At 41.1% G+C, this 16196-nt stretch overlaps 1 protein-coding gene across 2 annotated transcripts in view; it reads left to right on the forward strand.

The window, feature by feature from the left end:
- Nucleotides 1–3191: 3191 nt before the first annotated feature.
- Nucleotides 3192–16196, forward strand: part of LOC115460509 (membrane-spanning 4-domains subfamily A member 15-like) — a 117435-nt gene continuing 104430 nt past the window's right edge. The window contains exon 1 of one of the 2 annotated variants that reach the window (XM_030190278.1): nucleotides 3192–3447. The gene's annotated coding sequence lies outside the window, so the exon portion shown is untranslated. The remainder of the gene's footprint in view (nucleotides 3448–16196) is intronic. The other variant, XM_030190280.1, reaches the window with a different exon arrangement.

Here is a 16196-nt window from a genome sequence, read left to right on the forward strand (position 1 = left end):
CTCTAAAATTTCCCCCGACGATATTCCGGGCGTTCGCTGGACTCCCTGTGCCAGCTCCAAGCTTGCATCGGGCATTGCTACTGCCTCCAGGGCGTGCCACTCCTTCGATTCTGCTCTTCCTTCCGAGATCGGCACAGTGCTTCCGGGTGCACGCGGCGGCGTCGGGGTCAACGGTCCCAGTGGACTGAGCGAAAAATCGCTCTCCTGAGCAGGGCTCTTCCCAGCCCCGCTAATGGAAACATCCACATTTGGAGTAGAAACCCAAGATGCAGGCAAAGACTGCTGTCCAGGCAAGGAAGGGCCCTGCTTCGGGAGGAGTGGTCCCTTCGGCTTTCCCTTCCTCTTTGGCATATTTCAACGAAAGAAGGTATATTGTAAAGAAATTGTCAGGAGCGTCTTTGTCATGCATCCTGCTTGGACGTCCAAGCATGGCCATTTTAAGAATAGTTGTGGTAGCCTCTGGCCAAGAGGGAGAGGCTCAAGGGGAGAGCAGAGAGTTAAGAAGCCCTCTCGCAGAATAGATCATGGAGGTCCTCAGTGAAGGAATCCTTCCAGGTTGTTCTTGTTGGCTGCAGTACCTGAGAGAAGCCTGGGGAAGAGGAGTGGCACCATAACAGACCTTGCTACCCTGTATTTACCAGAAGTAGAAGCTTATTTGAGGTAAAGGCAGATAAAGACTGTATTCATTTATTAGGATTTATTTACCGCCTTTTTGAAGGAATTCACTCAAGGCGGTGTATGTTATCCAGTCTGCCCATCCATACCATCTACTCTTCCTATCACTGCCTTAGAAATCCTATGCATTTGTCCTAAGCTCTCTTGAATGTAGATTCTATTTTTGTCTCCAGCACTTCTACTGGGAAGCCGTTCTACGAATTCATCACCCTTCCATCTTGGAACCTGGTTGACATTGTGACAGTGGCGTACCAAGGGGGGGGGCGGTGGGGGCGGTCTGCCCCGGGTGCACGCCGTTGGGGGGGTGCCATGGCGTGCGCCTGTCGCCCTGTCTCCGAGTTCGCATGTGTTCACTGCTCCCTCTGCCCCGAAACAGGTTACTTCCTGTTCCGGGGCAGAGGGAGCAGTGAACACATGCGAACTCGGAGACAGGGCGACAGGCGCGCGCCGCAGCACCCCCCCAGCAGCGTGCACCTGGGGGGGAGATGTCATTTCTCCGGGGGGGGGGGGGGGCGCATCAGCGATCCACCCCGGGTGTCAGCCAGCGTCGGAACGCCACTGCATTGTGACTTTGGAAGTCAGGGTCAAGCTGGACTCAATTGGGCTGAGTGTTGAAAGATAGGACTTGAACTTTACAGGACAGAGCCAAGCTATTTGTGCTGCCTTTTGGAGAGACAGATTAGTGCATGCTGTGGCCTACAGGTGCAGGCCATGGGAGAGAATTTATGAATTTAGTGAGTGACTTTACATGCCTATTTTCTCCTGACCTGTAAAGGGAACAGGTCAGCTATTCCTCTGTGTGAAAATAAATGATTTTTCTTTCACACTTAACCCTCTATGTGGCTATATTTATTAAGGGCCCAGACCTGCCCACTAGCCAGGCTGCCACACACTAAGGATCTCTAAGAGGGAACAATATCTGTCAGAATTACCATTTCTCTACTCAACTGCCTGGTATTCTGTGTTAATTACTTGATAACAGCACTGATAATCTTGTGAACTGTATTGACCCCTGCCTTCTTGGTACTAGGAGATAGTGAGTGTTAAAATACAGGAAAGAAATAAAGGAAAGACTTTGTAATATAGTTTGCTACATGTTATAAAATTTGCCACTGTTTGAATATCAACAGAATTAAGACATTCAGTAAAAGTTCTGGTCCAGATAAAAATGCATTGGAGCTGGCTGAGTTATTTATGTGGAGAATATTAAAAGTGTGAACTGCTTATTCAGCCTCCCAGTGTGAATCTGATCCTAGTATCTGTCCGACTAATAAATGTGATAGTGTACCTGGTTCCCAGGGCAGACACTAGGCCACTGCCTAGGCATGCACTTGAACTCAGAATTAAAGAAAAAATAAAGGAGGGTTTCCAGCAGAGCTCAAGAGCAGACAGTGAAACTTTGAACCTATTAGGAAACAGGAACTAACATTACCAGGAATACTAGACATAGATAAAAGCAGGAGGCAGAATACCTCCTTTAGGAAAGCTGGTGCTCTCCAACCTAAGGAACCCTTGTTCAAGACCAGCTCATGACAACTGTTGACAAAGGATAAAAAAAATAAATTTCTGGGTTTCTTTTGTCCTTTCATTTTAAAAAGACAAATGCACATCCCTGAAAAGCAAGTCTATAAACTAGGCAACCTCATTTGCATGCCCCTCACATATGTAAATGTATAGAATGGTATCACTTACACACATAGTATATACTAACCCGCAAAAATGCCAGCAGGGTGCCTCAGCTGTACTCTGTAATAGTGTGACTTACATGGAGTATAAATGTGTGTGTGTGTGGGGGGGGGGGGGGGGGGGGGGGGTTATACATAGGCAGAACATGAACAGAACTCCACTTACATGTGTAACTTACAGAATTCTATAAGTTACGGCAATCTCTGCCACATTTAAGTGCCCACAGTTATGCTAGGTCTATGGTTGGTGTGACTGCAGGCCTGTAAATATAATGCACACTAGTATTACACTAGTGTTTTGTAATACAACCTGGGCACCTACAGAATAGGCTCCCACTGCATATCCTCAAGGTGCTATATGGAGAGACACCCCATTGTAGAATTGCAGCCTCCCCTCCGCCCCTGTGTGTGTGCTCATTGCATTTAGTATTATGCACAAAGTGAACAGTTTTGTTTTGCTCATGTAAATAGCCACTTCCCCTCTCCAGGATTTTTTTTTTACTGATGTATCCAGTAACCTATTCCTGCTTCCCTTCCATCCTGTTGCTTGAGGTCATATTTCTTCTCTTGCCACACATAAATAATGAATTGTGCCTCCTCAGAGCCACTCTCTCTCTTTCTCTCTCCCTCCTTTTTATTTTTCTCGGCATCACTGCTCATGTATCTGCTGCTGCCGCTGATGTAACTAGGTGACTGAGCAACATGAGAGTTGGCTACCCAGTTTTCCCCGCCCTTTCATTTGTTTTCAAGGCAGAATACTGAATAGTCAATGGTAGTGACTGAAGAATAAATAAAGAAAAAAAAACCCAGCGGTACTGTCAGGCACCGACAGGCAGTGACGTTGTGTAGAGCCAGATAGGTATACAGTGAGAGGAGGGAGAGACAACAATACATATAGACAGTGAAAACGACTTACACAAATATAGAGAGGAACAAAGAGACAGGTAAGAAAAAGGAAGAACCGAAAGGAAAAAGACAGGGAGGTAGGGAGGGTCGGTACACAGAGCACCATACTGCACAGAGAGAGAACTGAAGAGAATACAGGAAACAAGTGAAAGCAGAACAATTAGAGCAACACATCAGCAAGGTAAGAAAACCTAGGGTGTGACTAGTAAGAAATGGGTCTGTTCACAGGGATGGTGATTTTCTAAAGCTCTGTAGAATTGTTCTTTTTATTAATCCCCCCCCCCACCCCCCACCCGTGTGAATACATGAATGCAAGTTATGCTGCAATATATACTCAACTGCCTGGTATAAGGAAACATTTCTAAGACTGGGGTTAGTATGGGGAATGTAAGTGCACCTAAGGGAGTCTTTTACTAATAATTAGTGCATATTTTCTGGCACAGGACACATTTTATTCCTTTGGACCCTGCTGCAGATAACATGCACTAATGGTTAGTGAAAGACCTCCTAAGTTTGCTTCTTTTTTTTTTTTTCAAGACGAGGCACGTCAGCCCCATATTCAGAAGCTTTTATGCATTTTTCAAAGGCGCCATAAACATGTAATTGACATAATTTGTTTTTCTTTTAATGAAATCATTTACACATCTAATCAAGTAATCAATATACCTGGGCTGCTCAAAGAACTTACTTAACAGACTCAAACCATTCAAAATATGGCAATAAGACTAATCTTCAGGCTATCAAAATTCGACAGAAACATTAAGAATCAAAATACTGCCTAAAAACCAAGCCTTTATTATTTTCTTAAACCTCAAAACTGATCTCTGAGAAGGCAGATTAAAAAAATTTTGAAAAACACACTGATTCCGGGATCTGAGCATTCTTAATCGCGGAGGTAACTTGTTCCAAAGTTTGGGTCTTACAGTATAGAAAACTGAGGCTCTGTATTCTTCCAAAAGTACTTCCCAAAAAGAAGGCACATCAAATAGGTTAGATGTTACAGATCTCAACAATCTCACTGGTGTGATATAAATGTAAATTGGCAGAAATAACTGATGGTACAGCATTTCTTACCACTTTAAACACAAGCAATAACATTTTACATTGATCCTGAAATTCTATCTGCAACCAATGCAACTTTTCATCAGCATAGGAGAAATATTGCCAAAACGCCTTAATAGAAAGAAAATCCAGGATGAGTAATTTGCAAAACTCTCCGTGTCCTTTAGGTAATCCAATCAAAATAGTCAAAAAGTGGTAATACCATGCTTTGAACTACTAGCCTAAAATTTTCTACTGTCAAAAAAAATCGCTGATAGCTTCAGTTTCATAAAAAAATAGTACCAGTTATCTTTTTAACATATCTTTCATACTCAAAGCTGGATCCCCTAAATTATGTAATTTCTTTACAATTTTAATCTCACATCCATCAGTGAAAAAGGATTCAGGTACATCTGGGACAGCACATCCTAACAGAACCATCACTTGCTTCTTTGACATATTCAGTTTCAAGTGATTACCTCTCAAATATAAACACAGTTCTTCAATACTATCTGCTATTGATTTATCACTTCTGAAAAAGAACTGTATGTCATCTCCTTATATTCTATATCAAATATAAGAACAGCCATACCGGGTCAGACCAATGGTCCGTCTAGCTCAGTATCTTGTTTCCAACACCTGGCAGAAACCCAAATAGTGGCAACATTCCATGCTACTAATCTCAGAGCAAGCAGTGACTTCCATGTCTATCTCAATAACCCAACTATGGACTTTTCCTCCGGGAACTTGTCCAAACCCTTTTCAAACCCAGTTATGTTAACCACCGTTACCACATCCTCCAGCATCGAGTTCTACAGCTTAACTATCCTTTGAGTGAAAAAATATTTCCTCCTTTTTGTTTTAAAAGTATTTCCATGTAATTTCATCAACTGTCCCCTGGTCTTTATACTTTTTGAAAGAGTGAAAAAAAAATCAATTCATTTTTACCCATTCTATACCACTCAGGATTTTGTAGGCCTCAATGATATCCCCCCTCAGCCATTTCTTTCCCTAACCTCTTTAGCCTTTCTTCAAATGAGAGGTGTTCCATCCCCGTTATCATTTTTGTTGCTCTTCTTTGAACCTTTTCTAATTTCACTACATCTTTTTTGAGATATCGTGACCGGAACTGAATGCAATACTCAAGGTGAGGTTGCACCATGGAACGATAAAGAGGCATTTATCATCCTTTTTCTAATAATTCCTAGCATCTTGTTTGCTTTTTTTGGCTGCCACTGCACACTGGGCAGATTTCAGTATATTGTCTTCAATTACATCTAGATCTTTTTCTTGGGTGTCTACTCCTCAGGTGTACCCTAGCATCAGGTAACTATGATTCGGATTATTATTCCCAATGTGCATCAGTTTGCATTTGTCTACATTAAATTTCATCTGCCATTTGGATGCCCAGTCTTCCAGTTTCCTAAGGTGTTTCTGCAATTTTTCACAGTCCGCATGTGTTTTGACAACGTTGAATAGTTTTGTGTCATCTGTAAATGTAATCACCTCACTTTTCATTTCAATTTCCAGATCATTTATAAATATGCTAAATAACACCGGTCCCTGTACATATCCCTGCAGCACTCCACTATTCACTCTCCTCCATTGAGAAAAATGGCCATTTAACCCTACCTTCTGTTTTCTGACCAATAACCAATTCCTAATCCACAGAAAAACATTGCCTCCTATCCCATGATTTTTAAAATTTTCTCAGAAGTCTCTCATGAGGAACTTTCTCAAAAGCTTTCTGAAAATCTACATATATTACATCAACTGGCTCACCTTTATCCACATGTTTATTCACACCTCCAACAAAATGAAGCAAATTGGTGAGGCAAGACTTCCATTGGTTGAATCTATGCTGACTTCGTCCCATTAAACCATGTTTGTCTGTGTTCTATAATTTTATTCTTAATAACTGTTTCCACTATTTTTACCGGCACTGGTCAGGGTTACCAGTCTGTAATTTCCCATATCACCTCTGGAAACCTTTTTAAAATAGGCTTTAAATTGACCACTCTCCAATCTTCAGTTAGTGAGACCTCGTCTGATATTATTCTGAAAGAGACTAATTGCATTATTATGGTTAAACATTATAGCTCGATTCATGGTTTTAAATTAAAGGCTGAAAAAAGGTTAAAGTTACTCTGGCTAGCTCATAAGGGTGCCTCTATTCCTGATTTCCTCCCAGAGTCTAGTGACTTATCCCTTAAAATTGATTTATCTTCTAAGATTCTTGTTGTTATTTTTGAGCCTCAAAAAATCTGATGGTACGACTGCAGCTCTTTGCTCCCTACATTGGCTTCCAATTTATTTTAGGGCTTTATTTAAGTTAGCTTATTTAATTTTTAAAATGTTTGATGGGTCATCTCCAGACTATTTTTTTTACTTGGTTTCTTTTCCCTTTCTTTCTGGAGCTCCGAGAGTTAGGGATCCATTATGTTTGTTACCTTCATTTTTAGGTATTAGATATAAACAGATCCTAGAAATGTCTTTCTGTTTTCAGGCTCCTCACTTTTGGCTTTCACTTCCTATTGAATTCCAAACTTCTTTCAGTTATTTTTCTTTTCGTAAGAATTTAGGGCCCCTTTTACCAAACTGCAGTAAAAGGGGGCATGCAGTAGCATCAACACATGTTTTGACTCCCACACCTTAAAGTCCTAATCTTTGCAGCCAATTCTTTCAGCTTCTTTTTAACCATTTTCTTCATTTTATCATAGTTGCCCTTTCAAAAATTAAATGCTGCTACAGTAGATTTCCTTAGTGACTTCACTCCATATATCAGCTCAAATTTTATCATGTTATGATCATTGTTTCCCAGTGGATCCAACACTGTAACTTCTTGTACTATGCCTTGCATTCCACTAAGGACTAGATCTAAAATAGCTCCCCCTTTTGTCGGTTCTTGGACCACTTTCTCCAAGAAGTGGTTATGTCTAGGACCTTTACCTCCCTAATGCTCCCTGATGTAACATCCAGTCAGTATTGGGGTAATTGAAAATCACCTATTATTGTACTGGAAAGTAACCAGAACAAAGACTGGAAAGTATCATGGTATGGATGTAAAAGATCAAGGAGGTACTGCCTTGTTGCAAGAAATAAGTGGGAATCAGATCACTAGGAGGTGTGGTAGAATTTGCATTGAAAATTACCTTTAGCACATCAGAGTGGGTTGGTAACTTAAAGCAAGACAGTGTGCTAAAGCTAGCAGTTTTGTTGAACACTGGAGAGGACTCAACAGGAGGGGAGGAAGGGGGTGGAATAGAGTCTTTTTATCTCCTCAACTTTCATAATAAATGCAACAGCAAAGCATATGCATCTAAATTTGAAGATACTGAAACATGTTGAGAGGAACTGATGGCCTGACTGAGTTTCTTATGAGGAGTAGCCTAATGGTTAGTGCAGCAGGCTTTGAGCCTGGAAACCTGGGTTCAATTCCCACTGCAGCTCCTTGTGACCTTGGGCAAGTCACTTAACCCTCCATTGTCCCATATACAAAAACTTAGATTGTGAGCCCTCTAGGGACAGAAAAAGTACCTGCATATAATATGTACAGCGCTGCGTACATCTAGTAGCACTATAGAAATGATTAGTAGTAGTAACTGCAAATGATTAGTATCACGCTGGGATAGGGAAAAATAGTACTCTAATTTAGCTGACAATGCCACAGTTCTGTATTGGGAATCTGTGTCTTCAAAGAAGGCAAGGTCTGATAAAAGCCTAAACTTACATCATCTACATTTGTGATTGCGCAGCTGAAGCTTCAGGAGGTGTTGTCTTGAAAGGCATGGATAGGGAGTGGTGAGACAGTTTTATCAAGAACAGAGGATACATTAACATCCCATGTGAATGACTGAGTCTAAAGAAAGAGCTGTATAGTCTGCGGGAAATATATCACAAGATGCAATAAAGTGATCAGAAGTGAGATCTGTTAGGGCCCTTTTACCACGCTGCGGTAAAAGGGGGCCTGTGGTAGTGTTGGCATGTGTTTTTGATGCGTGCTGAGACCCCCTTTTACCACAGTGGGTAAAAGGCTGGGTTGTTTTTTTTTTAAAGGAAATGGCTGTGCGCTAATCATGGGGATTGGTGAGCGGCCATTTCCAGGGGAATCTCTTCCCGCTGAAAGTGATTAAAGGATATATATATATATATATATATATATATATATATATATATATATATATATATATTTGGGGCACTGCATTAACCTGTACTATATAATATTTAAGGAATGTGCTCAGAACATAAGGATCAGATTTGTACCAATAATGTTTATTTACAATACAGGAAATAGAATAATTTAGAAGGTGATTTTAGGGATTTTACACAAGGGAAATATGCCAGAAAATAAATATTGCTAGAAAGTCTGAATTATTAATTAGACTGTATTAATAGTAACGCACTTTGATTGAGGCTCAGATGAATTCTTTCTGCTGCTGGTTGGAGTGGTGAAGGAGGTCCTTGCTGGAAAAGTCTTTTTGGCAGATTTATTGAGAATGGAACCTAAGGTCACTGGGCCAGTGTAGGAGAGCTGGAAATATTCCCTGCTAAAATAGAAGAAAGCAGATAGTGCTGTCTTCACTTATTTATTTGCTGCATTTGTAACCCACATTTTCCCACCTATTTGCATGTTGCTATATACTTATAGATAGTTTTTATATCCATGATATTATGTTGAGAGTTGGTGCTATGTTTGTAGTATTTTATATCCGATATTACATGGTTTATTTTCTCATTATAATTAAATGAACATTAGAATGTACTTGCTGTTTTAAAATGTACATATGCTTGTCATATTTTACAGACTAGTTGACTCCTGAGGCAGCCACTTGTGCGCCAAAATGCAGAACTGTGTTGAGACCACTTGACATATGTATTTTGGAATTTTTTACTGAACACCCTTTATGTTAAGTCCATTGTATTTTAGATTTTTTTTTCCCATTTTAGACTAAGTTACCCCTGTGTTGGAATTAGATTAGTCCTCCCCCACTCCTTTTTGTTCTTTCAAGGAAACAGTCAGACCAGGAAGTAGGAGAACTAGAGATAAAGAGAGGAGTTCAAAGTGCAAATGTAATAATGAGGTCTAATGTGTGATCTGCATTATGTGTAATAGAGGATGCATGTTGTGTCGGATTAGTCTCAGAAAAAAATGAAAGAAAATCAGAGGTAATGGCATTATCATAGTTCAGAACATAAATGTTGAAGTCACCCATGATGATGTGAGGTGAAGGAACAATGAGACAGGGGGAAAGAACGTCATAGAGAGTCTGCAAGGATGCATGGGAGATAGGTGGGGTAAGTATACCACAGGAAGCATTATAGGAGATAATTGTGGGTGCATGGTCAAAGCCATTGCTTCAAGAGTTGGGGAGGAATATTGATGCAACACAGTAAAGTTGAGGGAAACGAAAAGAATAGTTAGTTCACCACCATGTTTACGAAATCTATTCAAATAGATAAAGTTAAAGCTGGGAGGACAGGACTATTCCAAGTGAAAAAGGTCAGTCTGTGAGCCAAATTTCTGTAATGCAGAGAAAGTCCAATTTATGCTCCAGAAAAGGTCATTGATAAATTACGACTTCCAACATAATGAGCGAGTGTTCAAGAGACCAGCATGTAGTGGCATGGAAATCTCCGAGGAAACAGTTATGGAAGGGAATAGGTATGAGAAATCGTTAACTTACCTGAGAGGGTGAGAAAAGAAAGGCTCTGCCCCAGTACTGACTTTCACTGGACTACCTGACAGGCACCTGAGTCACGGAAACAGATGTTCACAATTACCCAAGTGTGAGACAATGTGCACAGTGCATTCTGGGACTTGTAGTGTAGTTTGCCTGAATTTGATCTGATCTGGGGACAAAACCAGTCAAACAATTCAAAAATGCATTTGATGAATATATAGGCTCCCTATATATCATATAGAAAGAGGTTGGAATCAAAGCAAAAGTGAAATGACCTTCACACTTTAAACAGGACCTAGAGGGGTGTAACCTGCAGAGTGCAGCAGGTACAACTCTGGTCATCTTGTTAGGAAGACTTGGATGGATGATGTGGGCTATGCCGTCAGTTGCTATGTTACTATGTAACCTGTCAGTAAGCAAACCAAGCCCGAATCCAATTTCCCTCCTTAGTTGCAGAGCAGCCCTCTGGGGAACACTCAGGTATCATCTTTTTGCTGTTACACTGCTGCCAAAGGCCAAGTCAAGTGATTGCTTAGATTGCAAGGTAACTTTCTGCTTATTAAGAATGTGTGAAAAGTGCATTTGTCATAGCTGTCATTTTGCAAAATCATACATTCTGGTGCACATAATCTCTCTTAACACTGGTGATTATGAAGTGAAAAATAACGTGACAGCAATGGGTTTATGTTACTATTATATAAGTGTAAGAACAGCTCTACTTGTTGTTTTGAGACTAATCACAATGAAGAAAGCTCCAGCTTTGGTTCTTTTAGTGGAAACATTTCCTACCTGTCTCCCACTGCCCCTTCCTAGAGACCTGAAATACTGTGTACAGAGTCTCTGAACCATCTCATATTATATCCAGGTCACGTTAACTGAAGTAAGCCCCCCTCCATCCCACCTGTGAGCTCGGAGAAATGAGATTCCAGTGTCAACAGGATAAAAGAAATACAGGTGAAAATGCAAGCCAGAAGGAAAATGAGGTTGTCTTGTGGGGAGGAGAGTTCTTCAGTGGACCTGGTTTGGTTAAGACAGGGAGTGCCTGGTGTGTGGGTTTTCCTGATTGGCAGGTAGGGTTTAGTGGGAGGTCGTGAATCTATGAGGTCGTGTAGGTGTATTGAGTGGGGGCAGGTTTGTAAGAGTTGAATTCTTGGGTTGAATTCATGGGTTCTGTCTCAAGGTCTTGGGTCTGGCATGCTCAGATTTGGACTATTTGGGCGTGAAGGTCTCACCTAAAGATTTGCAGGTCAGAAGGCCTTGGAGATCCTGGGATCTTGGGGCCAGGGGTCTCAGGTCAGAGGGTGTTGGATCCAGAGGTCCTTGAATACATGAGTACCAGGTATGAGTGTCCCAGGTCTGGGGATATCAGCTCTGGTGTTCCTGGACCAGAGATCTGCAGACTAAAACAAAACCCAAATCAAGCAGGTTTTTTAAACCCTTGTTTTCGTAATAACAGTTTTTAGTGCATTTTGGTTCAGAGAGAGCACTTGTTATAAATGATGTGTCCATTTTTTGTTTATCTTCACCCTCCAGCCACATGCATTAATGCATGTATGAATGTGCAGCCACTCACTACACAGAGCACTGGTATGAAGTTCAGTTCAGTGACACGGAGAAATTCACAATACCAGGGGAGGAGACCTGCAAGATAAGAGGGGAACAGAATAGGAGAATTTAGAAGGGGGATGAGAAAGGGGAGGGAAGAGGAAAAATGAAGGGAAAGGGGAACATGGGAAGGGATTGAGGAAAGGGAGGGAGTAACAAGGGAACAAAAGTATATGGGGGGAGGGTATGAGTGATACAGAATCCCACACACTGTCCTCACAAAGAAACTCTTATGGGCCTCCCCACACTCAATCCCTATAATGATGAGTGGTCATCAGATTTGCTGATGGCACAAATTTCTTCAGAGTTGTTAAATTACCTGCAGACTGTGAGAACTTGAAGGAGGACCTTATGAGAATGGAAGGCTGGGCAACCAAATAGCAGATGAAATGTATTATGGACAACTGTAAAGTGAAGCACATTGGGAAGAATAATCCAGATTAAAGTTACATGATGTAGGGTCCACATTAGGAGTCACCACTGAGGAAAAGGATTTAGGGGTCATTGTTGTGATAGAGAAGAAGTGGGGAAACTACAGGCCCGTAAGCCTCACTTCAGATATTGGAAAATTAATGGAAGTGTTGCTGAAGGAAAAGATAGTGAATTTCCTGGAATCCAATGAGTTACAAGATCTGAGGCAACATGGTTTTACCAAAGGTAAATTGTGCCAAACGAATCTGATTGAATTCTTTGACTGGGCAATCAGAGAATTAGACTAAGGACTTGCACTAGATGTAATCTATTTGGATTTCAGCAAAGCCTTTGACACGGTTCCTCATAGGAGGTTCTTAAATAAACTTGAGAGGTTGAATTTGGAACCCAAAGTGGTGAACTGGATTAGAAACTGAAGGACAGATGCCAGAGGATGGTGGTCAATGGAATTCACTCGGAGGAAGGAAAGTTGAGTAACGGAGTGCCTCAAGGATCGGTGCTGGGGCCAATTCTGTTCAATATATTTATCAGCGACATTGCTGAAGGGTTAAAAGGTAAGGTTTGCCTTTTTTCAGATGATACCAAGGTTTGTAATAGAGTGGGCACCCCAGAGGGCGTAGAAAACATGAAAAGGGATCTGCAAAAGTTAGAAGAATAGTTTAATTTTTGGCAATTAAAATTCAGTGCAAAGAAGTGTAGAGTGATGCATCTGGGGAGTAGAAATCCAAGGGAACCATATGTCCTAGGATGTGAGAGGCTGATATGCACAAACAAGGAGAGGGACCTTGGGATGATGGTGTCTGGGGATCTTAAAGCAACTAAACAATGTGACAAGGCAGTGGCCATAACCAGGATGATGCTAGGCTACATCGAGAGAGAAGTAACCAGCAGAAGAAAGGAGGTGTTGATGCTCCTGTACAAGTCACTGGTGAGGCCCTACCTGAAGTACTGTGTTCAGTTTTGGAGGCCATGTCTTGCTAAAAATGTAAAAAGAGTAGAAGCTGTACAGAGGAAGGCAACAAAAATGATATGGGTCTTGTGCCAAAAGACATGTGAGAAGAAACTGGATGACCTGATTAAGTATATTCTAGAGGAAGGAAGGGTCAGGGGAGATATGATACAGACGATTAAATATTTGAAAGGTATTAATATAGAAACAAATCTTTTCCAGAGAAGAGGAAATGGTAAAACTAGAGGACATGTGCTGAGGTTGCAGGGTGGTAGACTTAGAAGTAATGTCAAGAAATGCTTTTTCACTAAGAGGGTAGTTGATGCCTGGAATGCCCTCCGAAGGAAGAGACAAAAACAGTGACAGAATTCAAAAAGGCATGGGATGAACACAGAGAATCTCTAATAAGAAAATAGATGGTATTAAAAAAAACCTTAAATGGCAGCATGTGTGTGGATGTGTGAGTAATGCTTAGATGGCAACTCCGGCTGTGATGAACTAAGGCCAGTGCCGGGCAGACTTTGTAGGTCTGTTTATGGCAATCCAGTTAAGGATGGGCTGGAAAGGGCTTCAACCGCAACTTCAGTAGCTGAAACTGAGGACAGTGATGGGCAGACTTTTACGGTCTGGGTCCTGCAAATGACAAGACAGATTCAGATAGGCTGGAGTGGGCTTTGATGGCACTCAAGTATTTGGAATATAAAGACAGAGACTAGTGGACTTCTGTGGACTATGTTCCAGAAATACCAAAGAAAGACCATGATCAAACATATAGCATCACATTCATTGTTGATTTAATCTAAAACTAAACATGGCCAAGACTAAGCTTCTTATCTTTCCCCCTAAAACCACCTCTCCTCTTCCCCCATTCTCTATCTCTGTGGATAACACTCTCATTCTCCTTGCCTCATCAGCTTGTAATCTTGGGGTTATCATTGACTCCTCCCTCTCTTTCTCCGTATATATCCAACAGACTGCTAAAACCTGTCGTTTCTTTCTCTATAATACCACCAAAATTTGTCCCTTCCTTTCTGATCACACTACCAAAACCCTTATCCACACTCATATCACCTCTAGCTTAGACTACTGCAACTTGCTTCTCACAGGTCTCCTACTAAGCCATCTGTCTCCCTTTCAATCTGTTCAAAATGCTGCTGCACGACATATTCTGCCAGTGTCAGTATGCTCATATTTTCCCTCTCCTCAAGTCACTTCATTGGCTCCCTGTCTGTTTCCGCATACAGTTCATACTCCTCTTATTGACTTACAAATGCATTCACTCTGCAGCTCCTCGGTACCTCTCCACTTTTATCTCTCCCTACACTCCTCCCCGGGAACTCCGTTCATTGGGTATATTTCTCTAATCTGTACCCTTCTCCTCTACTGCCAACTCCATACTCGGTTCATTTTATCTTGCTGCACCATATGCCTGGAATAGACTTCCTGAGTCAATATGTCTAGCTCCATCTCTGGCCATATTCAGATCTAGGCTACAAGCCTGCCTTTTTGAGGTGCTTTTAACTCTTAACTCCTATTCACTTGTTCAGTACCCATGTCTGTTTTATAATTCGCACCTTAAGTAATTCCCTTATCCATTATTTGTCCTGTTTGTCTGTCTTGATTAGATTGTAAGTTCTGTCGCGCAGGGACTGTCTCTTACAGGTCTTGTAGCACTATAGAAATGATTAGTAGTAGTAGAATTGATAATGAGTGTGGCCATTGGGCAGACTGGATGGACCGTTCAGGTTTTTATTTGCCATCACTTATTATGCTAGTATGTTGAAATCTTCTGCTCAGTGCGTGTCAACAGCTGAAAAAAAAAAACAATGTAAGGAATTATTAGGAAAGGTATAAAGAGGAAATTATAATGCCTCTGTAATACTCCATGATGCGACTGCACCTTGAGCATTATAGGTGATTATAGTCATCACATCTCAAAAAGATATAGCAGAATTATAAAAAGGTACAAAGTAGAGTAAGTAGCATGAAATCTTGCTAATTTCTTGGACTCTGCCAGGTACTTGTGACCTCGATCAGCCACTGTTAGAAACAGGATATTATGCTAGATGGACTTCTGTTTTGCTCCAGTATGGCAATTTTTAATTTAGTTTAACCACACATTTATATTCCTCTTAACCAGTGTAATAGCTCAGGGTGGATAACATGCTCTTTTGTTAAAACATTCTGCAACACACATCTCCTTTCACATACTTCCCCCACACAGACAAACATATATTCATATTCTCCTGTACACACATAACAACCCCCCCAGCACACACAGACACATTCACTCCACTTAAACACCCTTCCCCACCCTCATATACCCTGCAATTGTACAGAGCCACATTCACCACACCCAGGGCCGGTCTTAGCAAGTGCGGGGCCCTATGCAGACCAATTTGGTGGGGCCCCATCCTAGCCCCGCCCCACCCATTGATAAGATTATTCAATTTTTAGAAAATTTTCTATTTATGAAATTTCAAATAAAGACAAATGAAGCTAAACTTGTACAGAAAAACTGATTGAAATAATAAGCACAATGCTATCATGAAACCCCACCTCCCAAGAAATTATTCAGTTCAAGTCCACAATTAGTAGTTCCAATTCTCATAACCCCGGGAGGGTCAGAGGTGCGGACACACAATCTCTCCACTGCAAAACACTATACACAAACTTGTGCAAAAACACAGTCAGAACCTTACCAAACCATAACAGCACTAATTCCAAGGACAGGACGAGCTACAACCTTATGCATGGAAAGGCAGAACTGTAATTACACCAGGCTCTAAAACACCAATACACTACCATGTGAAAAAAAAAGGGCTGCAAATACTACACGCTAGCAGGATACTGTACCTTGATCACACATGAAAAACACATGAGACAACAAATATGAAGGACTAAATACTGAATGGAAAGCTACCTCAAGAAGTCAGACTCAGCATGCAGCAATACTAGAAAAATTGAAACTTACATGCAAAATATCACAGATGCACATTTCTAAAAGCTGACATATTCCAATTAATAAATTCTGAATAAAATACTTTTTGTCTACCTTTGTTGTCTGATCATTTAGTTTTTCTATTCGCTTTGGTCCCAGTGTCTTCTGTTTTATGCAGTGTCTTCTTTCCGTTTGATATTTTTTCTCTCACCATGTCCACCATCCTCCTGTGTCCTTATGTGTTCTGTCTACCATCTGTAGCCCCCTGTCCCTATCCTTTC

This window comes from Microcaecilia unicolor, chromosome 1, assembly GCF_901765095.1.
Source record: "Microcaecilia unicolor chromosome 1, aMicUni1.1, whole genome shotgun sequence".
Taxonomy (NCBI): Eukaryota; Metazoa; Chordata; class Amphibia; order Gymnophiona; family Siphonopidae; genus Microcaecilia; species Microcaecilia unicolor.